This window comes from Amblyomma americanum, chromosome 9 (genome assembly GCF_052857255.1).
Source record: "Amblyomma americanum isolate KBUSLIRL-KWMA chromosome 9, ASM5285725v1, whole genome shotgun sequence".
Lineage (NCBI taxonomy): Eukaryota > Metazoa > Arthropoda > Arachnida > Ixodida > Ixodidae > Amblyomma > Amblyomma americanum.
This window is the reverse complement of record NC_135505.1, coordinates 143,106,472-143,133,752: the sequence shown is the minus strand read 5'-3', so window position 1 is coordinate 143,133,752 and position 27,281 is coordinate 143,106,472. Positions and strand designations below refer to the sequence as shown.

Below are 27,281 nucleotides of genomic sequence, written 5' to 3'. Positions count from 1 at the left end.
TCGTCGTTCTCTCGCTGTGTTTTTTTTTTTTTAGCGCTGACCTGTTTCAAGGAAAGGCTTATTCAAGCATAGCCTTCTTCTCATTGAGTCTTCATTGTTCTGCAGGTGACATGAACGCCTCTTTGCACTGGCAGTTTGTTCAGCGATGAAGTGCTTTCTCCTGCCATTGGCCCATTGCAGCAGCGTAGTATTTCACGTTGTTGCAACGGCTCGTCTACTTTCTGCATCGTATTTACGCACTGCGCAATCGCAACCATTTATATAAGCCTGCCATTGTTTCATGATCGTCAGACTGACTACACCCACTGCAGGGCAAAGGCCCTGTTTCACTGATGACTTAAAAAAAAAACGCGGACTTATTTGTTATCGATCGCATCGACTGCTGGCACTGAAGTGCTTTTTTTTTTGTTGCAGACCACTGTCATCACCCTGCCTTCCTGGTCTCAGATTTACGACAGCCTCTGGGCAAGATCGCTGTCGCGTCGTTGTCCGACGCAATATTCCTTTCAGTGGCTTCTTCCGCGCATTGTCCGAAAATAAATGCTTTATCCATTTTTGACGCTGCCTGCCTACTATCTGTGTATTTCTTGAGAGTGCAGGTTAACGGTGTCTTCTGACGTTGGTTGGAATACTTGAGTAATTCGAATTTTCAACGCTCCGAAAACGTGAGCAAGTGTTTTTATAGCAAAAAAAAAAAAGAACCGGCCGACTCTGCACGTTTGCACAATGATAATACAAGAGGCTGGTTTCCTTTAATGCGAAAAACTCGCTGCTTTCTGTGCAAAGTATTTTCCACTGTGTCCGTGCAAGGGAATGGAAGGGCGGTTCCTTGCTATGACAGTTTTGGGTACACCACTAACACCATGAAAAATTGCAGCCGGTTAAACTTGCTCGGCCAGATGGGAAGTATGCGCGCTAGCACGCCGCGTTTAATTTTGCTTTTGGGTAAAGACTGTGTTTTTAAGGTAAGGCTTCAGGAAAACATAAGCGAAATCGGTGATTGGTGACCTCGCGTTTCGATGGAGGCGAAACGCTAAGGCGCCCGTGTGCTGTGCGATGAATGCACGTTAAAGATCCCCACGTGGTCGAAATTATTCCGGAGTCCTCCACTACGGCACCTCTTTATTCCTTCTCAGTACCTCCTTTACCCCTGGCCTTACGGCGGGGTTCGGGTGTCCAACGATATATGAGACAGATACTGCGCCATTTCCTTTCCCCAAAAACCATAATAAGTTTTTTTTGGGAAAGAAAAATGGCGCAGTATCTCTCATACATCGTTGGACACCTGAACCGCGCCGTAAGGGAAGGGGGAAAGGACGGAGTGAAAGAAGAAAGGAAGAAATAGGTGCCGTAGTGGAGGGCTCCGGAGTAATTTCGACCACCTGGGGATCTTCAACGTGCACTGGCATCGCACAACACACGGGCGCCTTAGCGTCTTTCCTCAATAATATAATAATAATAATTGTTTTTTGGGAGGAAAGGAAATGGCGCAGTATCGGTCTCATATATCGTTGGACCCCTGAACCGCGCCGTAAGGGAAGGGATAAAGGAGGGAGTGAAAGAAGAAAGGAAGAGGTGCCGTAGTGGAGGGCTCCGGAATAATTTCGACCACCTGGGGATCTTTAACGTGTACTGACATCGCACAGCACACGGGCGCCTTAGCGTTTTTCCGCCATAAAAACGCAGCCGCCGTGGTCGGGTTCGAACCCGGGAACTCCGGATCAGTAGTCGAGCGCCCTAACCACTGAGCCACCGCGGCGGGTCTCGCGTAAAGACCCCGAACTATCGGTCTGAACGAACGTTCCTTACCGGTCGACGGGTAGCGCGCCCGGCTTACGACACTCTAGGAGCAGCGGCTCGAGTCCCTGCTCGACCATTTTTTGTTTTCAGCGTGATTGCTAATCTTTCTTCGGACGCACTACGTAATGGTTGTGGAATGACGTCACGACTCCATAGACTAATGAATTGTGTGGTTCCGTCATCACGAATGTACTGCGTGGTCGTTGTGGAGTGTTTAAATTGCCAGCGCCAGGTCATCTGGTTTTGACATCACGACCCTCTCGACCAAACCGAATTTTCTCGACACGCCAGCTATTACGCAGGGATCTCCGCTGAATGAGACCCTTAACCCTATCGTGTTAAAATCAGTTGCATGTCGCACTGAAATAGCGCAGACAGTTTGAATTGGGCACCATAGGCGTAGTAACGCGTCACCAACAAATGCCCTGTTTCCACTGAACTTCCTGTGCGCGTCATGCGCTCAATTTCTGTTTGTTTGGCGCGGCAGGGCTGTAGAAATTGATTTTTTTTCTTTGTTTAGAAACCTGATCTGGCATGGTCTTGACCGTACCTACGAAGTCACCGTTGACACTAAGCTACCGGAGTGAATTCATTAAAACTGATTCAGCTCCTATTACTTAATGGGCCGACTCGTTAGCAGGCCATTTAAAATAATTTGCATCCCTCGCGCCGCGTTGTTAGTTCCTGATAATATTTTCTTTCTATTTGAATTCCCAATATTTAGGAAGTTTTAAGTGCTCGAGATAGTTTGATACACCATGTGTATTTGCAGCTGAACGACGCGCTTTACAGATTTATCTATACAGATGCAATTCATCCACTCATTGTAATCCATGACTCTCATTCACGTGACGGCTGCAGTTGTCATCGAAGCAGTCAGGGAGCAGGCCTGTAGTCTGGATGCATCTTGAAGCCGCGCAAAAAAGACAATGGACGAGGAAGAAACTAACAGGACAGTTGAAATCCTTTTAGTTGCTTCCTCGTCCCTTGTCTTTTTGGCGCGATTTCAAGATGCATTCTACTAATAATCACCAACTAGCCCGTCTCTCTCTATTATACCTGTAGTCGGAAGCAGTCCCTTTGCTGATAACACCATGACGTAATCGTCACTATTCGGTTATCGTCCTGCCTTGAAAGAATGTGAACCAGTGTGAAACTTTGTGAACCAGAGGGAAAATAAAACAAGACCTGTCACATGACGGTTGTCTAATATCCATCGTATCAAGAAGTGAATGACGTATCACTTAAGCCACGTTTTCTGCGCCAGTGGCTTTTTGACTAGTGACGTCATGCGTCCAAGGGCTTATAAAAGAAGGCATGCACGCGTTTACGCCCGCCTTGTTCACTCGTCACTGCATAGGTACACTACGCTAGTAGTTGGCTCGCAACAGAGACGCCCCTATAGAAGCAGTTTTCACTTGCCGCCATCGCCCATGGCACCACCTCCGGCGCGGCTACTATACACAGTGCGGGCACCCATGGTACCATCGCCGCTGTCGCTAATGGAGCCACCACGACCGCCGCCACCACCAACACCGCCACCATCGTTTCCACCATCACCTCCACCATCGCCTGAATCAATGCCGCCACCAGCTCCTCCACCGCCGTCTTCACCACCAGCACCATCACCATCAGTGGTCCTGCAACAGAGCTGGAGACCTGGGCAGGTATAACACCGACTATTCTACCGACGCGTGCGTACTACGCTTGAGAAAATGGTCTAGCTCACTGCCAGCATGCACACTAAGCAATTTCTCACCCATAAGGGTGCAAATTAGCTTGTGCCCAGACGAACACCCTTTTCCAATTGTTCGGTGCTACAAAAGGGTGCAGAGATCAGCACCCTTAATTAAGGAAGGGTGCACCTAATGATACTTTAGAGGATGTAATGGTTGCACCCTCATTAAAGGGTACTATTTTTCCATAACACCTCTGCGAATGTATGTTCGAAGGGTGCTCCACGTTGAACCACCCATGAAGCAAAAGCCTTGGACTGATGCGCGCCCTATAAACTTTCACGCTGTGCACCCTTCCTGAAGGGTGCTGATCTCTGCACCCTTTTTACCACCCAAAAGGGTGTTCGTATGTGGACAGCTGATTTGCACCCTTAAAGGTGAGAATTTGTTTAGTGTGTGATAGCAGGGAAATATTCATACCATGAGTTGCTGCATGGCTGTGTGCATTGTGGTTGCGTTCATCTTTCTGCCCTTGTTCCCGTATGCGTACTGGTGTTTACAACCGTGCATAATTCCAGTATAGATTTAAGTGACGCCTTCAAGGAATCGCGTTTCGGGGGTTTAGAAGGCTCAGGCTAGAGCGGAACCTATAGAAACGCACAGACTAACGTGATTTGAAGGTGGTCGCTTCTGGATTCACCTACTCGGATTAAGCTGCTCCAACGCGATTTATTCTCGCGAGAAGACTGCTACTAATGCTTTAGCTTAGCTAGCTCGAGGACTCGCCCATCCTGCACTGGCATGCTTGTTGCCGGCTATATAAGCGTCCGCTATGCCGGGAAGCATCTAAATACTTTTCGCCTGAAAGAACGCGATATCCTACAAATGTTTCCAATGCCTTCTGCCATTTCGCACGCGGAAAGATTCGTAAATGGTACTATCGCCGTTTATGATCGCCCTTATCATTGTCGCACAAATTTAACGCACAAATTCACGCGTAAATGTACAACGCAGTGCGAGCTACCCTTATAAAAATGGTCTATAGACAGTCTATAGACTTCTGATTGACTCTATTGCCTTCCTATAGATATAACTTTTTGTCTATTCATAGCCTATAGACTTTATATTGACAAATGTCTACTAAAAGTGTATGGCCATAAATCTATAGATTGTCTATAGACTGTCTATAGGATTTGTATTGCCTATAGACTGTTCTTTAGGGTTTGTCTATAGAGTCTATAGACTTTATAGACAGAAGTCTATGGGCAGTCTATAGACTGTTTAAATAAATTTTTGTAAGGGTAAGACGCGAAGTGCAGTAGTGGTTAGCATTGCCGAGTGCTAGCTAAATTCTAGAGGACCGGAAGTGCTGTTTTCATTGTTTTCTAGTTTCTGCCTCGCTGGACCGGGGCTGCACATTCTTTGCACACTCGGCACATCGAGCTCAAACCGTCGTAGTTGAGTTTACCATTGACGCTATTTCCCTATGCACAAAGCGGTAGAATTCCGCCCATCGCAAATGCGACCGGCGCTGTGGTGGACGCCGTAATGGATATGTACTGATGTCGACCGTACGCGCAGTTCCGTAACCGGCCCCGCCTGGTGGCTAAGAGGCGCTGTCATCCGGCCGCTGCTCCCAAGTGAAAAGGCGCCCGCGGTGATGACGGCCTCTTCAACACCTCCTGAAACGACCCCGCAATTCAGCGCTGGCACCTCCTGGCACACGGAGCGTAAGCTTCCTGAACTTAATTTCGAAATTCATCTTGTTTGCATGTCGCTTTACGATACAGTTGAAAGCCAGGTGCGCAGAGCTGCCCCCGTAGTGGTCCAGAGTACTGGTCAAGTACCCATTCGATCATAAAATGCACCGACATCTGCTCTTCGAGCGTGCATCATAGCTGAGCGTTCGATCGTTCTTTGTTTCCTTGTGTTCCCCTCACTAACGCTTTGCACAGTGGGCAAATGCTTCCGCTTGCTACTGGCTATGGCAGCAGCATAGTGTGATTTCACTTTGAGGCGATGACTGCCTTACCTTCCGCGTTTATAGCGGCAACCTGCAGTGCCCAGGTTACTGTGCAGTTTCAATGCGCGCCTGAAAACTGCGGTCGTAAGCCGCTTGAGCCGCGAAAAACACGGGACCATATTCTGAGCAGCTACAGGCGCACGTTTGGCTGATAAAATTCCTTGCCTATAGTGCTATCGATGTAGCCAACTGACGCGCACTACTTGTGGCTTTTACTAAGCACGAAAGAGAGCTCGTGTCTCAAAGCGCAAGCACGTGGCTTGGAAAAGCGCTATACCATGGAGTCTGCCTAAAAAAATACTCTTCTTGCCAGGCTCTGCCTTACGGCGCGCCGATGAACATGGTAAACTTCATCGCAGGTTCCCTATTGTTGAGAAGCTTTCGAATAGCGATGGGAACCTGCACTGCCAAGGTGGCACTGCAATTGTTCCATTCTGTGACTCAAAACTGCTTTTCTCAGCCGCTTGGGCCGCTGCAAGCGCGAGAACACATTCTGCGCGATTAGATACCCGCTGTCTGGCTAACAGCATTCATTGCCTAGCTTCTCTCGGCGTAGCCCAGATAGCTGACGCACGGCACGTGCGCCTTCGACAGAGCGCGGAGGCTCACGCCAATAAGCGCCTGAAGGTGGCGCGGAAAAGTACTAATAGTACTACCCAAAACTGCTTGCTCTTCTCGCTAGGCAGTGTTATGACGCTGCAATCAGCATCGCGAACTTCAGCGCAAGTTCCCAGTACGCGGCCACGTGAGGGCAGTAGATTTACGCGGAATGACAGTAGCCGCGCTTTAATGTTTCCACGGTGATAGAGGTTTTCGTTGTAGGTACCTGATTTCGACTATTGGTTATCCCCTTTCGATTGGCGACGGCTGAGAGCGATGACCATTCTTAAACAGTCGTTGGCGAGCGCACTTTGCTATTTCAACGCCAGAGTTACTCTGTTATTCGGGCACAGCAGGTTAAGCCCAATCAACAGTTAATCTGCGCTAGCTTAGTTGTTTACTTGCTTTGACCATTCTTACCATCTCACCACCCGTGCAATCATTTACGTATACGATGGTTTCGCAACTATTTGCACGCCTCCAGTTCCTGCTATAGCTTCAATACTACGGTTTGCGTAATGCGCAAACTTGTTTGTTCTCAGTGCACTCACTTCAACTACTCACCTGTCTTTATTTTTTTTTCATTTCAGTTCACCGACGTCGCCCTGCCTTCATCTTCTGCTTGTATCGGCCTCTAGGCAAGATCGTACTTGTGTCGTCCAAAATAAATCATTCTTCGCCAGTTTTCCTACTGCCTCTTCATAGTCGACAGCGTGAATTACTCATGGTTCCTGACCTCTTCTGAGTAGTCCTCCGGCCATCGAAGTTTCGCAGCTTTGAACGCTTCGGCGACTATCTTCGCAAAACACTTGCAACACGATGACGATATATACTCGTTCATGCGTTGTTAGTATGATAGCATTTAGGTTGTCGTCTCGCGAAATATTTCCGGATTCTCTGTCGCAAAATTCTGACGGGGACGAGAGATCACGAGATCTTGTGACGCCTTCGCAACTTGCCTACAGTGGCAGGTAGGAACCTGCCAACCGGATTGTCGGCACACTGTCCACCGTTGCCAGATTCAATGCAGTTACCACCTGCTCACCGTGGCTCTGCGCATGAGCCGTAAAAAGGAGCTCGCGGAAGGGCAGCCTCGTTCTCGCAAGCCCCCATCGGTGGCTTTTCGAAGCAGCCACTTGTCGGCTCAGCGGCGCATCGCTAAGTGGTATGAGGTCTATGAATGAGATTGGTCGGGTCATGACGTCATCGGAATCACGTGACCACCAATGAGCCAAGCATAGGACGCCAAAAAATTTGGAAGTTGCCACCTCCCCCCTTTCAAGGTACCCCAAAATTTTGCAAGTATAGGCCCACCCCAGGAAATGGATTAAGGCTGATTCGTGGGTGGATTAAGGTAGATTAGTTACTCAGATTAGTAGTCTCGTATGGAAGGCACTTAAACATTCTAGAAGGTGATGACTCACACATGCCATATAGGGCAATGCAAGCTGGTTCCAAACTCAGTTCTGAGCACTTTCTGCTCAGAACTGAGTGTGTGGCAGCGTTATTACAAGATTTCGGAGTACATTCTTCGGAGTACTACCTTGATTGCTGCGTGCACTGCGTATGAATCGTGTACCTTCAGTAAAAAGTCCTAACTGTATGCGTTCCGATTTCTTTTATACTGTTCCGCTGCTGTACAAAATAAGCGCACCTGAACAGCCTTCACATCTATTTACGGTACAGGGATGGTTCCATCGAAGCAGGTTCGCTTGCAACGTTTTTTTTTTCCTGAGAAGATGATTAGCGTTTCAGTTGAATGTGCCGCCATGGACGAAGTAACATGACAATGACGGAATCAAGAACCTCGGGTGGCTCTGTGATACCAGGAGAAGATGAACCTACAACGAGATAAATAGCAGCGCGCTAGTGCTATATACCTACACCTTTCCGGCAGTCTATATCACTTTTATTTTGTTTTTAGGTTTTCGCGAATGAAATTTTCACTCGCAGACAAGTAGTCGCAAATTAGGCCCACGGGAATAAAAATACGTGCCGACACTTTGCTTTACTCCGCCGATGGCAGAGCGGCAATCCGCCGCGGGACTGCCTTAAGGCGCGCTCACATTAGCGGGAAAACGCGCAACCCAGGGCGTTTTCCGCGCGCCGCTTCCCGCACAAGCCAGTTTTTCTCCCGCAGACAGCCTCCTGTGCCGTCCCGCAGAGCGATGGGTCCGGTACCTATTTTTCCAGTGCCGCTGACGAGAACAGCCAATCGGCGCAGACCGTGAACCGTGACGTCGGTCCCAGTTCAGTGACCCCGTCGGCGGAGGCTGCGCGCGTCCGGCCGGCCGGCCGGGCACTCGGCGGCTGCTTTGCCAGCATGACATGCGACTTGAGACGGTGCAGAAGCGACGGTGCAGAAGCAGCGAACAAACAAATAAAGTACGATTACCGTAGCCAACAGCTCATCGTTCGAACCAGCCATTCTCGAGACAAAAAGGGCGACGGGAGGAGAGCTAGCAGACGATCAAGACGACGACGCGAGAAAAGGGTGCGCTTTCCAGTCTTCTCTGGTGTCACGTGACTATCCCCTTCTCTTTCTGCTCGTTCGGGTCCTCCCTCAGCGCCTCCTCTCTCCACATTCCAAGACAACCGCAGCGAGAAAACGCGCGTAGTGTGAGCGTCATTCTGAGGAGCTGCGAGGCAGCGTCGACGTTGACGCTGTGCCGCTGCGGGAAGCTTCCCGCTAGTGTGAGCGCGCCTTTAGAGGCACACATATCGGCGGACACCTGAACCGCGCCGTAAGGGAAGGGATAAAGGAGGGACTGAGAGAAGTAAGGAAGAAAGAGGTGCCGCAGTGGAGGGCTCCGGAATGATTTCGACCACCTGGGGATCTTTAACGTGCCCTAACATCACACAGGACACGGGCGCCTTTCGCGTTTCGCCTCCATGGAAACGTGGCCGCCACGGCCCGGTTCGAACCCGGGTTCGAACCCGGGCTCACTAGCCGAGCGCCTAACCACAGCCACCACGGCGGGTAACCGATCACTTCGTGCCAAAAATTAGCAGGACACTTAAGTCTGTTTGCGCGGAGGAATGCGGAAGCATTGAACATTTTAGAACGTGGGTTTTTTGCACGACACCAGTACGTGATCTATTTTTAAATTGTTTTTATTGTTTTTATTATGTTTTTCTTACTTTATTCTCTGGCTTGTGACCTGTGTTTTTTAGTTTGCTCTAAATTCAGTTCTGCGCGCTCAGGACAGTGCGGGTATAGACCTCCTGCATGTTTGTAAACAAACGAGGTGGCGCTGCAGTCGCTAGCGGGCTCGTGGTAGGCAAAAGGTCGGGGAGTGGCGTGGCGGATAGGTGTTGAGCACGGGTTTTCAAGGGTTGTAGGCGCGTTTCCAGTTTCTGCGAATCACAGCAGTGGTTGATACTTCCAACTTAGTAATTTCTCGAAGTACACGAGCTCGCGTTGGCCACGTGCGGCGTATTCAGAGAAATAGTTTGCCACTGTGTATTGCTTATATGGTTAGTAGTAAACATGTAGAAAGCATTCCTACCATTGGTTTATACGCTAGGCATTGAATAAAATAAGTTTTGACACTTTGCACTAGCCGGAATGATTTTATTTCGGGACAGTAGTGAGGGGGAAGTACTGGCGTTGCTTCGCCGGAGCAGGCGTGCGCTCACCGTCTGTTGACACATGTGTCGCGCTGTGCGAAAAGTGGGGACAGCGTCGTGTCCCGGATCTCCTCTTTCTCGCTTAGCGCTGTTTTTAGCCGCATGACCACTCACCAGCCAGGCCGACCTCTTCCCTGGTTAAAGTCGTAGATTTGGTGAAAATTTTTGATTTCTAGAATTATTTTCTTTCCTAGCCCTGGAGTCTTGTTTCGTGACGAAAAATTATAGCAAAATATTGAGTACAAATTTATACATTACGCTTTCTAGATGTAATGTCGTCGAAAATTGTGAGGTAATTTCTTTGATTTCAGTGCCGCATTTCTCTGACCAAAGCGAAAGCGAAGAGGCCATAAACGAGGGAATAAACTTAAAGGTTCGTTTTCTGACCTCTCACATTTTCTGCGACTGGCATCACTCACCTTCGCAATTCGCATGAAAATCAAATGATTCCATTTGTCGCAAACTATTCCTGAGATGTTGAGGAGCGTAATAAATCTCTCATTTTTTTTCCTACACGTGCAGTACTGTGTTAGTTATTTTTTGTAAGAAACGTTTTCATGTAATTATGCATGCATACGTACTGACCATCTAGAAAAAGAACTAATCGCGTCATCATACAGAATAGGGCTTTGTGTACATTCTGGAATAAAAAAAAACTGCACACTATCTACTCAATTATTTAAGACCTTGGGGTGACTTGATGAGCGTGCTAATTATAATTACCCAGAACTGCACCAGGTATAGCTATAAATAAAAGGAATGACTGAAGCTAGTGTAGGAATTTCATATTTGCACCAAGTTTAGTTACATATCGCATGCATAAATAAAGAAAACACTTTTCAATTCCGCGTCCCCTCTCAATCTCGCCACGTGTCTGTTAGTAGTACGCCTGCGGCTGCTTCTTTCCAAACAAGCTTCGCGATCATGTACTACCTCATGAAGCATGACACATGCATGATGCAATGAAAAAGCATATGGCGTTTAGCACACTCAAGGTACGCATTCTAAGCATACCAATGCGAGCGCGCAAGATTGACAGAACTTCCCAGACCTAATTCTTTCTACTCGAATCAAATAATTACATCGTCATATCAAGAAACAGTTTCAAGTAAATATTAAATGCCATAAAGCGCGCCATTAAAACACGCTGTGCTATTAAAAAAAGAACGCATTCCTTGGGGGCGAGTGAACCTGCCGGCGCCCCGTGCACTCCGGCTCAAGGTGATAAGTACGCGTGCAGCTACATATGTCTTTTTTTTCCCTTGAGCAATTACCAACCTACTATCGTGATGTTCAGGTTAATGAACGCAGTAACTTGCATGCTATTAAGTGCATTGAGTGGCAGTGCCTATCGACTCCTAGACTTCGCGCTTTACTACCGTGGCCCAATGCCTGTAAGTTAGTTTCCGAATGCGGTATTTATGTGTGAGAAACCTATCGAGGCTAATTTAATTTTTTTTATGCTACTACGCGGATCCAGCAGCGACGCAGCTGGTCAATACATGCTGCTTCTGCAGTGCACAGGCTTGAAGCAACCGCCGGCAGCTGCGGTAGGCAAGGGCAAGCGGAACCTGTTTTGCCTACCATGCGAAATTCGCTGCTAACATCAGCGCCACCGCATCTTGGTGACGTCGCGGGGTGAAGGAGGTCATGTTTGTGGCGCTGCGGTCGGCAGCGACGCGGGGTGTAGGCATGTAGGCAATACTCGGCACGCCTACGCTGCGCCAAGCGACGCTGCCTTCGAAACCAACTGGTTTGGTTTGGTTTATGGGGGTTTAACGTCCCAAAGCGACTCAGGCTATGAGAGACGCCGTAGTGGAGTTCTTTAACGTGCACTGACATCGCGCTGTACACCGGCTTCTAGAATTTCGCCTCCATTAAAATTCGACCGCCGCGGGAGGGATCGAACCCGCGTCTTTCGGGCCAGCAGCCGAGCGCCATAACCACTGAGCCACCGGGGCGGCTGAAACCAACTGGAGTATGCGAATATATCAAAGCGTGCTCGTCGCTTGTGGTTAGAAACATTTTTGTTGATGCTCGGAGAGTCACTTTTTCAGCCTGTTCGCCAGACGGAATTAGTAGTCGGAGCGCTGTATCGGGTGCTTCTCAGCTCCTATAGTTGGCTACAAGTAACAGCGCAGCGCTACGGCGGGTGCAAGCGCGAGGTATGGGGAGGAACTAATGGTCCACAGTTCTCAGCTTATGGGCCGATAAAGCATCTGCGATTGCTAGTGCAAGACAGGACGACGTGATGCACGACGCGAATCAGCTTTCTCACACGACGAGCCTTGTAATGTGCTTCCTATTTTCACCGAGCCGCTTCACTCCGGAGATCTTGGAAATTAATGAACAATATACCTGCTTTGAATAAGGCATGATGCGATCCGAAAGCTCCACCAGTGCATGCATAGACGGTTTCCTCTAGCTCCAAAAGAAGCTTACGCTCACACCGCTACGCTATAAAATTTTGCGTCTTATTTTAGAATTGATTCATGTGTGTACATTCTGCTTAATCGGAGTGGCTTTTGGCGTGGAATTTACTGTGTTCGCCAGGTTCTGATCGACCTGCGATGTGAAAATTCAAATAATTTTGGAAATAACACTGCGCGACTATGTCTACATCCTTGCGTCGTTGGGCCGGTGTCGAAACGACACACTTCTTGAAATTCGCGAAAATGAAAACAGAGCAAAAACTGTCGTGCGCGCTATACTGCCCGAGTCCGGTGCTTCTTCAAGCGCGGCACGGTGTGAACGCTGAAGGCGACTGGCGGCAGTTTGTCTTTTTTCTGTTGCGCGAAGTGACACTCGGGACGCTGTCCAGGTGATAAGCATCTGAAAATAGCCCAATGCGTTAAACTTATGATCCCAAGCACACGGAATATCGCGCCTAAACTTACGCTGAGAGCACGACAGAATGAGTTGCAGGAGTTACTTGATTTTTGCACGGTTCACCGGTGCGCGACCGAACAGCTAGCAACGATGCGAAGTCAGAGACACGAACCAACTTATTACATTTGAATGCAGAAACGCAATATAATAACCCAAGGGGCGAAACGAGCTCGGCGGTAATAAAAAGCCGTGAAGCCGATCCGTCGCCGAACTTGTCTTGCTCCTCGGCTTCTGCCCGTCGCTTGCTTTCGCGTCTATAATGAACTCGTGGAAACTTATGCCGCTTCCTTTTTTTCTGCATTGCGGCTCAATCAACCGCACCACAATTTGTCGGCACGCCGTGAACTGTGCCCCAAAACACGCAAGCGTGACGCACCCAATGCGTAGGTCCCGCTTTTTGCCTACGCAACGAAAGGCTCTACTGACGCCAGCGCCGCCGCATCTCTTTGACGTCACGGCCTGACGCTTGTCTATATGTGTTATTTTGTAATTTAGAGGCTATTTTTGTATCTAGTTGTTTCCATTGTGTACGCCGCTCTTATCCTTGTACTTGACGGGGAATGGAAACTCAAGCTGCTTAAAACAGCAGCTTTTCCCCCCTTCCCATGTTCATGAAGAGCATAAATAAAGTTTTGGTTTTACTTTTCCTGTCCAGGTGCTATGTCGACGTCCGTGGCTATTGTGTCGTCGAAGAGTTACTAGGTAATTACAGTTCATCAACCAAATGTTTCCCACAGCAAGATCTCATCGCACACTATCTAACACAAATCAAACTGTTGCACATTTGTCTTCACAGAACGACGTAATCGTGCGGAGAATGTTTTGCTGACACGAAACTCGGGACGTAGCCATCTAATGCTTTCACATTAAAAATGCGACGCTACAGCTCGTAGAACCCCACAACGGCTAACAATGTGAAAGCAAGAGCAAGGTTCGCGTCCCCTCAAACACTGCATAGAACGCTTCCTGCCAGAGCACTGTGTGTTGGTCTCTGTAGAGCTGTATGACTTCCCTTCTCTGAAATACTTGGCAACCTAGCTGCGTAGACATCGCTATGAACGTGTATGCCCGGAGGCCTTAAGAACTGAAAACATTACGGCTATATAGTATAGGTAAGTTTTGCAATAACACTGACTGCTGGCGAAAACCTTTGGCCTTGCACTTTTGGGGTGAACAAGATAGTTAAGGTGGTTTCTACTTTGCGTTCACTGAGCAGTGTCTTTTCTGTGACCATGAGTTTTAGTTTGCGCCGTCAGAGGACATTCTTTAATTGATTCTGTCCATGAATCTCGTTCACGTGACTGCTATGCGGTCGTCTAAGCAGCGAGGCAGAAGGTCTGTAATTAAGGGCATTACAATCGCCTATAGCACCATAAGCGTACTAAGACTGTTCCAGACACCGGCGTGACATGAAAGAATGGGAACGAGTGTAAAATTTCCTGAATCACAGGCAAACTTAAAAATAAAATAGCTATCGCATGGTGGATGTTGTACATCGGTGATATCGATATGTGATTGCCGTATTACTTGAGCCGCTAAGGCGCTTGCTCTGCCAATGGCTTTGTGACGAGTAACGCCATGCGTTCAGCTCCTTATAAAAGACAGTATCTAAGGCCTTGTGCACACCTTATCCACACGTTGCTGCATAGGTAGACATTACGAATAGTCGCTCCACAGAACAGCCGTTGCCCATGGCCCCACTGCCAAAGGCCGGTCGACCGCGGTCCATGGGACCGCAATCGCAGCCTGTGGGAACGCAGCCGCACCCGGTTTCACAGTTCCCGCGCCATGTTCCAATGTTGCCGCAGCCCGTTTCAACGTTGCCGCAGCCCTTTAAATTGGTAGCGCCGCCCTATTCGCTGTTTCCGCGGCCTTACTCGGTGTATGTGGTGCAGGATTCGCCGCAGTCGCAACAAGAGCCATACCAGTCGCAGCAAGAGGCATACCAGTCGCAGCAAGAGCCACAGCAGTCGCAGCAAGAGCCACAGCAGTCGCAGCAAGTGCCACACCAACCACTGTTCGTGCCAAACCAGCCGCAATACGCGCCACGCCCACCACTGTTCGTGCCAAACCAGCCGCAGTACTCGCCACGCCAACCACTGTTCGTGCCAAACCAGCCGCAGTACGCGCCACGCCAACCACTGTTCGTGCCAAACCAGCCACAGTACGCGCCACGGCAACCACTGTTCGTGCCAAACCAGCCCCAGTACGGGCCACGCCAACCACTGTACGTGCCAAACCAGCCGCAGTACGTGCCAGGCCAACCACTGTACGTGCCAAACCAGCCCCATTACGTACCTCCGCATCCGCAGCCCGCTGCACCTGAGGTAAAGGCTCTGGAAACCGCACCTAAAGGCCATTGTGCCGCAGCATGAGGCACCGCTGCCCCGCTGTTGGCCTGACAGTCATTGCCTTGCAAGTGCGGGGGAGCAGTGCTGGTGTCATGCTGGCTTACCAATTATCGTGTGCATGTGTCGCTTGATGAATGATATTGCTAGCTGCGTATCCAGTAGGGAGGGATACTCGAGCCAGAGCTTGCCTGGACTTGTTCAATCCTTGTGGTCGGCCCTTGATGCTGATTTCGTCTGTCTCCGCATGCTGGCTGCTATTTACGTGTGTCGAAACTTGAGCTTGTTTAAGCCGGCTGGCGTTATTTCGAGGAATACTTTCCCAAGATGAAAGTAGGCCAGGATTCATACTCCGACAATAATACCTAATAATGAAAATAACGATGGAAAACAGCGGCGGTGTTGTTTTCTTGCTTTTCCCCCGTTATTTCCGCGCTATAAAATTGAAGTGGAAGTACAACGCAATGCCAGTGAAGCGGCCAAGTTCAACATCATTCTACATAAGCAGAGAACTATAGCTAAATTTAACAGAAGAGTAAGAGCTGTTTTCGTTATGCAGTTGCGGGTTGCTGGTATTTGCCTGTATTTCTTCAAGACGCGGTATATCGAGATCAAACTGATCCGATTTCGCAGTTCTGCATCATCGCCGTACCGCTACCTTTCAGCTTGCATGCACTGTTGCCGGAGCTGTGATAGATAGGCGACGTAGTGGAAGGATAGAAACAGGTGTCATTTATATCTGCACTCTTCTCATGTGCACCGAACTGCTGGCAAACAGTTTTAAATTCTCGCCATGATTAGAACGCGGCTATCGCGAAAGGCAGCAGCACCATGCGCACTCGGAATCAACCGCAGAGCACCACATTAGAAAGTTATAGCGTACCGCGATCCGCTTCCGCGGGGCACCACTGCGCGTGCGCAGAACTCCTTGAGGGCACCAGATGGCGCAATGGGTCTGTCAGCTGCGTGTAAGCCTGCTCCACGGTAGCGGACCACTGCGTACGCGCTGATTGGTCCCGACGCCGCAGGCGCGCACGCAGCTGACGGACACGTTGCGCCATCTGGCGTCCTCGAAGTTCTGCGCACGCGCAGTTGCGTCCCGCGGAAGCGGATCGCGCTACCGGATCGCGGAACCGCCAAAGTGGTACCGTTAGCCTAGAGGTCGGCAACGCTTGCACAGTGACGCTGTTTTTGTTCTCAGGAGCTGCATCCTGGGGATCTGGGTTATGGCGGAGACAGGCGTCCGTGGTGGTGACGATGGACTCTTGGACGCCGTCCGAGACATCCCTTGAAGAGGGCACCTGCGCCTCCTGACTTTTAGACCGTAATATTTGTCAATTTCAATTCGAAATTCATGTGGTTCGCTTGGCGCTGTATGATTAAGCGAAAGCCAGGGGACCAGAACTTCCCTCGGGGGAAAAAAACTGCCTATTTCTTTGCCGACAGTGCGGGTGCAGTACTAGTTAGGGCATAAAATATTTAGGCACAGTTTGTTCCTTTTGTCATAGCAGTTAAATTGTGAATATGATGTCGTAGCATGATTAAAATGTCATGATAGAATGTAAGGATCAGAAGTAAAATTTTAGGCTGAAAAGAAAACTGGTGCATGGTAGTTCGCTTGCCGCTGTATGATTAAGCGAAAGCCAGGGGACCAGAACTTCCCTCGGGGGAAAAAAAAACTGCCTATTTCTTTGCCGACAGTGCGGGTGCAGTACTAGTTAGGGCACAAAAATATTTAGGCACAGTTTTTTTCCTTTTGTCATAGCAGTTAAATTGTGAATATGATGTCGTAGCATGATTAAAATGTCATGATACAATCTAAGGATCAGAACTAAAATATTAGGCTGGAAAGAAAACTGGTGCATGATTAGGTGGTAATCGAATCAGTGGCGATTGTGCTGCGAGTGAGAGAGGCTACCCCTATAGGCCACAGATGCTTTTTTCTTTATTGATCATTCTACTTGGCAAAAGGGAGACCTTGTGTGTCTTGTGGTGTATCACGTGGTCTAGTGCGCCAACTGATTTATTATGAGTACGCAATTAGCATGATGTCGTTTTTAAGAAAGTATCAAATAAACTTAACGCTATTGCGTTGTACCCTTAAGACAGAGCTTAAGTGTCGCGCTAATCTTTAACATCGGTTTGTCTTCATGATTGCGTGTAGTCTTCGCACAGCTTCGTCCCCTACGGCTCGCACAGAGGGCAAATGCCTACGGCTATTGCAGCAGCCGTGTGTTATGCATTGGGGGCAATTTTGTCTTACTTTTCCGCGACACATATTAGTGCGACCGCACTTTTCCGATGGGTAAACACCGAGCAAGATCTTGCCATGTTTGATATGCTTGCGGTGTTTCTGGGTTTGTGCAATGAAGAAACAATAAATCAAATATCGACCACTGGAATTCTAACCAGCTGCGCTGGCCACTGCGCGAGGGCACTGGGCTGTCACCGCAGCCGAATACGCCTTGCGTTTAACTGCAACACTTTCGTGCTGTGCATTGTACATCGTCTTCTTATCAACTGATACTGCTATCGAACTGGTATTCACGCTTTGAGCTTTGTGGCGGTAGTGACAGCATAGGCCGCCAGCGTACATGGGCTTCTTCGGTCAGTGGGCACATCAATCGTGTTCTTAGGTACGTGACGGTGGCGTCCAAATGCAAAAAAAAATGCTTTTGAACAATAATTCATGCTTCGCAATGCTAAACCGACAACCATTTTATTATCAGATGCGCTCAGCGCACGCAAACATTTGCACGCCTCCACCTGTTTGCACTCTAGCTTCGTTGTTAGCGTTGTTTGAAACGTGTGTACTTGTTCTTCGTCGATTGCGCTGACTCCTGTTTCACATCTACTATTTTTTTCCGTTTGCAGTTCACTGACGCCACATTCTCTCCTGATCATCTCTATTGACAGTCTCTGGGAGAGCTCGTAATTCCTTCATCAGAAATTAAATAAAGCATTCTTCACCCTCTCTCTCGTACAGTGCCCTCTTTCTTCTACAGTTCCGCCCATATTACAGCGCACGCTTTGCCAATCAGTCTTGTCGCGCCAGCTGGCATATTTGCGTATGCTTAGGTCGTAACTTCGGCTCGGACTGCGTATAAATTTGTGAAACAATCGCAATAAATGTTGTAGAAGTTCAGCGCTCCTCCTGGTCTCGTCTTTGTACGTTGTCCTGCTTTTCTCGCTGCTGTCTTTTTTTTTTTCAACATATAACAGTGCAAGGAAGTTAGAATACATTAAATTCCCCTGAACAGACGTTAATAGCGTCTCCTGTCCTGGGTTGTAAAATATTTGCATAAAATATTTCCATAGTTCAATTGCAAACGCATGTGATATGATTGATATGTTTTGATTTCTTGAAATTGTTACTCAGCTGCAACAAGCTTCACCAAGCACTCAGGTAAGGGATTGACACAGTTATGCGGACAATAGGAAATGTTGGAAGATTGGAAAATAGGAAAGGTACCGGTTTTCAAAAGTGGCAACAAACACTCGCACGAAAACTACCGCCCCATCTCACTTACCTGCAACCGTTGCAAGATGCTTGAACACATTTTCGCATCACACATCTACAATCACCTTGAATCTAATCTTTTTTTTTTCTCTAAGCAGCATGGTTTCAGAAAAAGGCTTTTCCTGTGAGGCGCAGTTATTTTAGTTTACTGCCGACCTACACTTCAACATGAACAGTAACTTACAAGCTGATTGCATCTTTGTGGACTTCGCCAAAGCATTTGAGCGGGTAGTACATGGCCGACTAATATCTAAACTTTCTGCGCTCAAATTAGATTCTTTAACTCTGTCATGGGTTCGTAATTTTCTTTCTAATCGCCAGCAGTTCACCGTTGTTAATAATTATTCCTCTCCTCTCTGACGTTACATCGGGCGTGCCGCAAGGAAGCGTCCTCGGTCTATTGCTTTTCTTATTACAATAATGACCTGGCAGTAAACATCTCATATTGGCTAAGCATATTTGCTGACGACTGCATTATTAATCGACCAATAAAAAGTACGAATGACCACCTTGCGCTTCAAAGTGACCTCGATCGCATTAGCGACTCATGTAAAACGTAGCTAATGACTTTAAACATTTCTAAGTGTAAGATAATTTCTTTTAGCCGAAAGTAAGTCAATTCGCTTTTTCCCTACCACATTAATAACGATACATTGGCTCGGACTACGCACTATAAGTATCTACCGCACTATAAGTAAGTACCGCCCGCCGAATGCCACGCAGTATCTTCTTTAGCTTCAGCCTTAAAAATGCACGACAGCGAAGGACGGCAAACTGTCGTTATCTCGCCATAAGTGCCGGGCCATTACAGGAGCCGTGTTCTGCGGTGAAGAGGCGTTAACTTAAGAGACGACGAAACTTGCGGCGCGAGAGGTCAACTTCAAAAATTCTTTTCTCACTTTAAACACAAATTACCTTCATAAAAATTTAAGAAATTAAAGACAATAAACTGCTCTACGTAACCCGCTATTGTTTGTATTTTTACTTGGACCACCTCGGGGTGAAATTAACCAGTGTTTTTGGCTCAAAACGCACTTTTTGCAACATTAGTATTATGGTATTAACTCTATTCACTGCAGTAGTCATGATGTTCCGTATTAACTTCGCTCTAACAATATTTAGGCTTTTTCCTCTTCAATGCGCAAACCAATACCTTGAAGCAGCCGCGGTGGCTCAGTGGTTATGGCGCTCGGCTGCCGACCCGAAAGACGCGGGTTCGATCCCGCCCGCGGCGGTCGAATCGCGATGGAGCCGAAATTCTCGAGGCCCGTGCGCTGTGCGATGTCAGTGACGTTAAAGAACCCCAGGTGGTCGAGATCTCCGGAGGCCTTCACTACGGCGTCTCTCATAGCCTGAGTTGCTTTGTGACGTTAAACCCCTATAAACCAAACCATAACATTTGTTGTAGGTGCCATACATCAAAAGAAACAAAACGGCTAGTTCAGTTCAGGATTTCCATCCATCCATCCATCCTGAGCGCGCGCCCGCTGCATTTGACCAATAAGCGCGGGCTCCCTGTACTTCGGTAACGGTAACACGGTATGCTAAAGGTGTCTATTGTTGATCACGGTGCACTTTCCAGCACTCAGAATGCCCTGTGGCGTCATCACAACCTGCCCACCGAATTGTGAGCATACTGACCACCGTGGCAGGTGGCTGTTATCTCATTGATTGATCGCGAGAGCTTGCTCTGGAAGAGCAACTTGGGCCACTCCAGCCATCGCAGTGCAGTGGTGCATCTCTTCACCGCTGCACCACTGCGGAAGGAGTGGTGTAATTAAGGAAGCCCAGGAACCTAAGAATGCAAAGCGGAGCATGACCAATTCCACATATATGGGCATTAACTCATTAACGCTATCGCGTCATATCCATAAGACGGGGCTTAATTGTCCTTTTCAATTTTTTTTTTCAATTCTTGTTCTTGTTGCATTGTGCGTCTTGGCTCTGTTTCTTCCGCTTGCGCGTTGTTATCAGCCGGGACGGCGCTCTTGCTTCGTTCTGGCGTTTCTGGTATCGGAAGAAAAACATGTCGGTACCATTTTCACCTCGAGCTGAGCTATTCTTCGTCTTTTTTTTTTACTTATGAGGCCAATTTCTTTGTATCGTGGTATATCGTGGTTTTTAGCAATTGGCTCTATTAACGTGATAGCGTTAAGGGCCTCGTTGCGCAGAAAATCCGCCGTCGGCGTTGTGAGCGACCACCTGGGGATCTTTAACGTGCATCCCCAGGTGGTCGAAATTATTCTGGAGCCATCCACTACGGCACCTCTATCTCCCTTTCTTCTTTCACCCCCCCCCTTTATCCCTTCCCTTACGGCGCGGTTCAGGTGTCCAACGATGTATGAGACAGATACTGCGCCATTTGCTTCCCCCCAAAACAAATTATTATTATTATTATTATTATTATTATTATTATTATTGTGAGCGAACAATCACGGGCATGGCTCTGCCAGGTGTTAACCAGAGAGCAACCTAGGCCACCACGTGACCTTGCAGCGTCATCACAAGCTATCCACCTGATAGCACACTGCCCACAATGGCAGGTGGCAGTTAATAATCGGTCGCTTGGGCAGAGAAGCCTGTGCCGCAAAAGGCCCAACCGCTGGGAGCACCTGCCCTGGCGGATCGCTTAACCGCTGCACCACTGCGCCAGGAGGGGTGTGAGGACTCCCAAGAGTCTGCGCATGTAGAATCGAGAATGACCATCTGCATATATGAGAATGAACTCATTACGCTATGGCGTCATACCCTTAAGGCGGAGCCTGAGTGTCTACTTTAGTTTTGTTCCGGCTTCTGCGCTCTACTTTTCTGCCGTGAAGCCGTCTTTGCAGAGCTGAACGTAGAGCCCCTTGTTTTGCAAAATGCCAACGCCACTTGAAAACGTGCGCAAGTGAGTTGTGATAATAGCCGGGCTATTTAAGCGTCACCTACGCTTCCGACTGTGCGCCAAAGGGGCGTGAAATCGAAATCCAGCGAGTACAAATTCTATCGGGAGTATATTATTTTAGGAAGTTCTCTAGATTTGGGCACAGACGGACGGGAAAATTTCGCGGAAATAGCGAAGAGAAGATTTGGACGATAAACGCATTCTCGCATTAAAAAGAACGACTCCCCACAGCCTTACCGATGATATCACGGAGGGCTCCAGATTTCATTCTGATCATCGGACACTTTTTTCCGTGCACAAAATTGAAAGTACACAAGGGTGGTTTTACCCCACGCATTCAAATTATCAGCCGAGATCGAATCAAAACTTTGTGCTCAGTATAGGCACGACTTAACCGCTGTTACCCCACTACTAGAAATAAAGCGAAAACAACACTGTGATAAATTCGGATCCCCTAAAGCACTCTAGTGTTACGCTGCCTGCCATACCAGTCTGCGTTGGCCTTTATACGGCTTCTTGATTTCGCTTCTACGAAAATGTAGTGTACACATAGACATCGCCATCACAATGCGCGCCTGGGGGACCTTTACGAACTCCAAGCATTACGGCTATCTTGATGTAGTCCTCCGTCACCTCTAAACTAACAGTGGCTGCTTGTAGAGTCCCCTATCCATACACTAACCATTGTTGCGGAGGCTTTAAGAACATCTATCATTCCACCGACGTCATTCACAACCATCTTCAAGATGTCTAATCGGAATGCCGAAATCGCTTTAGCATTAACTTACAAGTATTTAGGCATCAATTTGACACCTGATCTAAATTGGTCTTTTCATGTATCTCAGACTATTAACGAGGCAAATCACGTCCTTGGTTACTTTCGACGAACCCTGCTACTAGCACCCCCATCAGTGAAATCCCTTGCTTACTTAACACTTATCCGTCCCAAATTAGTATACGCATGCGCGATCTGGGACCCTCATCAAGATAACCTTACCACTACTCTCGAATCTGTACAGAATTGCTCAGCTAGTTTCATTTCCTGAGCCTATTCTTAACATGTAAGTGTAACTGAAATTAAACGCAATGCTCATCTCACAACTTTAGCGAACCGCCGAAAAGTTTCCAGACTGTGTCTGCTTCATAATTTCTATCATCATCCACATCTCAACTTTATTATCAGCCCCGCACTTCGCATCTCCAATCGCACAAACCACGGGAAGGCAGTCTACCCTCCCCCTGCCCGCACTTCTGCGCATCTGTCATCATTTTTCGTTCATACAGCAAGGGACTGGAATGACCTGCCAAACGCCATCGTTGATCAGATCGACTCATCGTCATTCAGATCGTCCATAGAAGCAATGTACTGCTGAAATTCCACCCCCTCATGTAATACCTTTTCAATGGGGCCTTTGAGGTACTAATAAATAAATAAATAAATAAATAATGAAATAAATAGTTTAGGTATTTCTACATTGCATTCCCTGTCCAATACCCTTTTCTGTGACCAAGAAATTTAGCTTAGTCGTGCATTCATTCGATCCATCAAACACATTCATCTGACGGCTGCGATTGTCGTCGAAGCAGTAATAGAGTAAGCCTGTGATCGGAAGCATGGCCATTGGCGATAGCACCATGAACGAATCAAGATCACCATGACATTAAAGTACCTGAATTTATGTGAAAGCTCGCGAGTCAGCAGAAAAAATAAAGAAATATACAGCATGGTGGTTGTCGAATTTCGATAACTAGATGTTACGCGGTATTACCTCGCTTTCTCCGCCATTGGCTTTTTGAGCAGTGACGTCATGCGTTCAACTACATATAAGGGAAGGTATGAAAGGGCTCATGTACCATTTTTTCACGCGCTGCTGCGTCGGTAGACATCACGATAATATGGCAACGCCGCCATCGTCCACGGCGCTGCCGCCACAGCTCGCTTCACCGCACTCAAAACCGGACGCAACGTTTCCAGAGCTTGGCATAGCTCCACCAGAGCCACATGTGCCACCTCCGAAGCCCGAGGTTCAGCAGCCAGAGACACCGCAGCCACAACTCGAGGAACCAGATGCATCGCCTCCAGAGCCCGATGCAGTTCCACCGCAACCAGAGGTACCGCCTCCGCAGCCCGAGGCACCGCAGCCCGAGCCCGAGGAACCTGAGACACCGCCTCCAGTGCCCATTGCAGTTCCACCAAAGCCAGAGGTTCTGCCTCCGAAGCCCGAGGCACCGCAGCCCGAGCCCGAGGAACCTGAGGCACCGCCTCCAGTGCCCATTGCAGTTCCACCAAAGCCAGAGGTTCTGCCTCCGAAGCCCGAGGCACCGCAGCCCGAGCCCGAGGAACCTGAGGCACCGCCTCCAGTGCCCATTGCAGTTCCACCAAAGCCAGAGGTTCTGCCTCCGAAGCCCGAGGCACCGCAGCCCGAGCCCGAGGAACCTGAGGCACCGCCTCCAGTGCCCATTGCAGTTCCACCAAAGCCAGAGGTTCTGCCTCCGAAGCCCGAGGCACCGCAGCCCGAGCCCGAGGAACCTGAGACACCGCCTCCAGTGCCCATTGCAGTTCCACCAAAGCCAGAGGTTCTGCCTCCGAAGCCCGAGGCACCGCAGCCAGAGCCCGAGGAACCAGGTGCACCACCCCCAGAGCCCAACGTAGTTGCACCACAGTCAGAGATACCGCGTCCGCAGCCCCAGGCACCACAGCCAGAACCCGAGGAACCGGATGCACCGCCTCCAGAGCCCGATGTAGTTCCACCACAGCCAGAGGTGCCACCTCCGCAGCCCCAGGCACCACAGCCAGAACCCGAGGAGCCAGATGCACCGCCTCCAGAGCCCGAGGTAGTTCCACCACAGCCAGAGGTGCCACCTCCGCAGCCCCAGGCACCACAGCCAGAACCCGAGGAACCGGATGCACCACCTCCAGAGCCCGAGGTAGTTCCACCACAGCCAGAGGTGCCACCTCCGCAGCCCCAGGTACCACAGCCAGAGCCCGAGGAGCCAGATGCACCGCCTCCAGAGACCGAGGTAGTTCCACCACAGCCAGAGGTGCCACCTCCGCAGCCACAGGCACCACAGCCAGAACCCGAGGAACCGGATGCACCGCCTCCAGAGCCCGATGTAGTTCCACCACAGCCAGAGGTGCCACCTCCGCAGCCCCAGGCACCACAGCCAGAACCCGAGGAGCCAGATGCACCGCCTCCAGAGCCCGATGTAGTTCCACCACAGCCAGAGGTGCCACCTCCGCAGCCCCAGGCACCACAGCCAGAGCCCGAGGAACCAGATGCACCGCCTCCAGAGCCCGAGGTAGTTCCACCACAGCCAGAGGTGCCACCTCCGCAGCCCCAGGCACCACAGCCAGAACCCGAGGAACCGGATGCACCACCTCCAGAGCCCGAGGTAGTTCCACCACAGCCAGAGGTCCCACCTCCGCAGCCCCAGGCACCACAGCCAGAACCCGAGGAACCGGATGCACCACCTCCAGAGCCCGATGTAGTTCCACCACAGCCAGAGGTCTCACCTACGCAGCCCGACGCAGCGCAGCCAGTACCAATTCTACTGCAGCCAAAACCTGATGCGCTACAACCAAAACCCAATACACCACAGAAGACTCCTGTCCTGCGGATGCAGAGGTCACCTCAGCTGGTAAGACGCTGACTTATTACATATGACATATAATTACATGTATTTGTAGCCATGCTAACTGCGTGTACTGTACGTGGGAGGGCAGCATATTCGCGCCGCTGCTTCCCTGGGTAGCTTCCTTTTGGCGAGCTCTTGCGGTTGCGTTTGGTCTAACCGTGTGTCGGCATGGACGATGCTTACCGGCGTCAAAACTTATAGTAGTGTATGCCAGCTGGTTCTTTCAAGGAGTTGTTCCCGTAGAAGGAAAGTTTGTCAGGATTAATACTTCGACATTAATGGTTAACAATAATAGATACGACGTATGTACAGCAGCAGATTTGGGTTATTCTGTTGTCCCTTTGATTGTTGTGCTTTACAATTCAGGTATAAATTCACGCAGAGGCCTGTTCACAGGACCCGAGAAGAGACCAACTGTAGCAGAATTCCCCTTTGCCCCGCCGCGCTACCTAATGCTTACAACACATGTACAGCTGCTTCCGTTCTTCTACAGCTGTGGGTCGTTGGTATTTGTCCGCATATTTCTTGCAAACGGTACTTTGAGCTCAAACAAATGCACTGACTTCGCCATTCAGCATCATCGCCACGCGGAATCCATAGCCTTTTGATGTCTGTGAATAGGAAGAGATGCCCTTTATACCGGCAGTCTTCTCACGCGCACCTAGCTACCGGCAAACAGTTTTAAAATCTCGTCTCGATGTGAGCACGGCTATCGCGAATGGTAACTGCAACACGTGGCTTTGCCCTCGAGAGCCCAACGCCCCACTCAGTGCGCGCTCAGTGCGTAATGGTTGTAGACGCACGTGCACAACTCGGTTTTGTTCCCAGGACGGGCGCTTTGGGGATGCGGGTCGTGGCGACAACAGGCGTCTGTAGTAGGGACGATGGCCTGTCGGACCTCTTCCGGAACAACCCTTCAAGAAGGCCCGGCGCTTCCAGACGCTTGGACGGTGAGACCTGCGATTTTTATTTTCACACTCCTATGGGTCACACTGCGCTGTACGAATAATGAGGGCCCATTTCGTTACCGACAGTCCGGTGAGGTACTGGTTACTTGGGTTTTGGCACAATTCGCTCCTTTATCGTAGCAGCGAGATTTTAACATCAGCTAATCTTCTTGATTCCATGTTGTTTCCGCAATGATTTTCCGGCAACTGATCGCGTATTGGGCAGTTGCCAACGGACATTGCAGCAGCCTTGTTTCGCATTAAGCGAAGCCATTGTCTTACTTCTCTCGTTATAGGTATGCACCATGGATTCGTAATCATTTTCCAGCCTCCAATTCGCACTATAGTTGAATTGCTAGCGTTTCTCTAAATGTGTGCACTTGTTTGTTATCGATGCCACTGACTGATGTCGCTCAGCTGCTCTTTTTGTCATTGCAGTTCACACGTCTGGCCGCGTTTTGGTCTTCAACTTGCACGTTCTGGGAGAGCTCGTAGTTGCGTTATCCAAAAATAAAAGCATTCTTCTCCTTCACTATTGTTTCATTACTTCACTGACGACAATGTCGTTAAGCACGTACTTGGACGCCTAGCTGTTGGCGGCCCTCAGTGCTTAGAAGCCACTTAGTTACAGAAGCGTCGACGGGTGTAAATGTTTCCAAAAAATAGTAAGAAGGCACTGCATCTTTTTTGTGTCGTAGTAAAATGGCAAATATCTGCCAATATCTGCGAGGACTGAGGCATTCAAGCATGCCGCAGCGGTGGCCTAGTGGACTGAGCATCCTCCTCGAATGCGGTAGGTGCGGGGTTCGATCCCCAGTGCCACCGGGTACCAACTGGTATTGCACGTGGTACAAGAGGGTGCTAGGGTTATTTAGGGTGAAATGCTTGGGAAATGGGTCTTTAACCCCACCTTGAGATGTCGAAAATACCTTGTGTCATGGCGCTCTTTGGCCATAGATGCCCTTGCGCCATATTAATTCATCATCATCACAATGGATTGGTTAGCGTGAATTTATACACTCGCTACTCTACTTACTCAATGCATTATACACACAACTACTGCGTGTACAAAGGAACGGTGTGGCAGTTCGTAGCAGCTGCCATTTCAAATGCACAGATAACAGCGCGAAGAATTAACAGCGTCAAAAAACGCCGTGATAAACCCGTGAATTCCAGACTTGACCGTGTTACTGAAATGCAGTAAATAGGTTTCAGCGTTGTTTGCTTTAATATAGGGCAGGAAGAACACAGCTGCCGAAAGCCAGTAAGCTGGTTGGAGTGGCCCCATTGAAACTGATGAAGTGTCTTATACCCCGGTCACACGG

At 49.1% G+C, this 27,281-nt stretch overlaps 1 non-coding gene across 1 annotated transcript; it reads left to right on the top strand.

The window, feature by feature from the left end:
- Positions 1 to 19,648: 19,648 nt before the first annotated feature.
- Positions 19,649 to 19,720, top strand: TRNAG-GCC (transfer RNA glycine (anticodon GCC)). Its single transcript has one exon. It is a non-coding gene; the product is annotated as a tRNA-Gly (tRNA).
- The last annotated feature ends 7,561 nt before the right edge of the window (positions 19,721 to 27,281 follow it).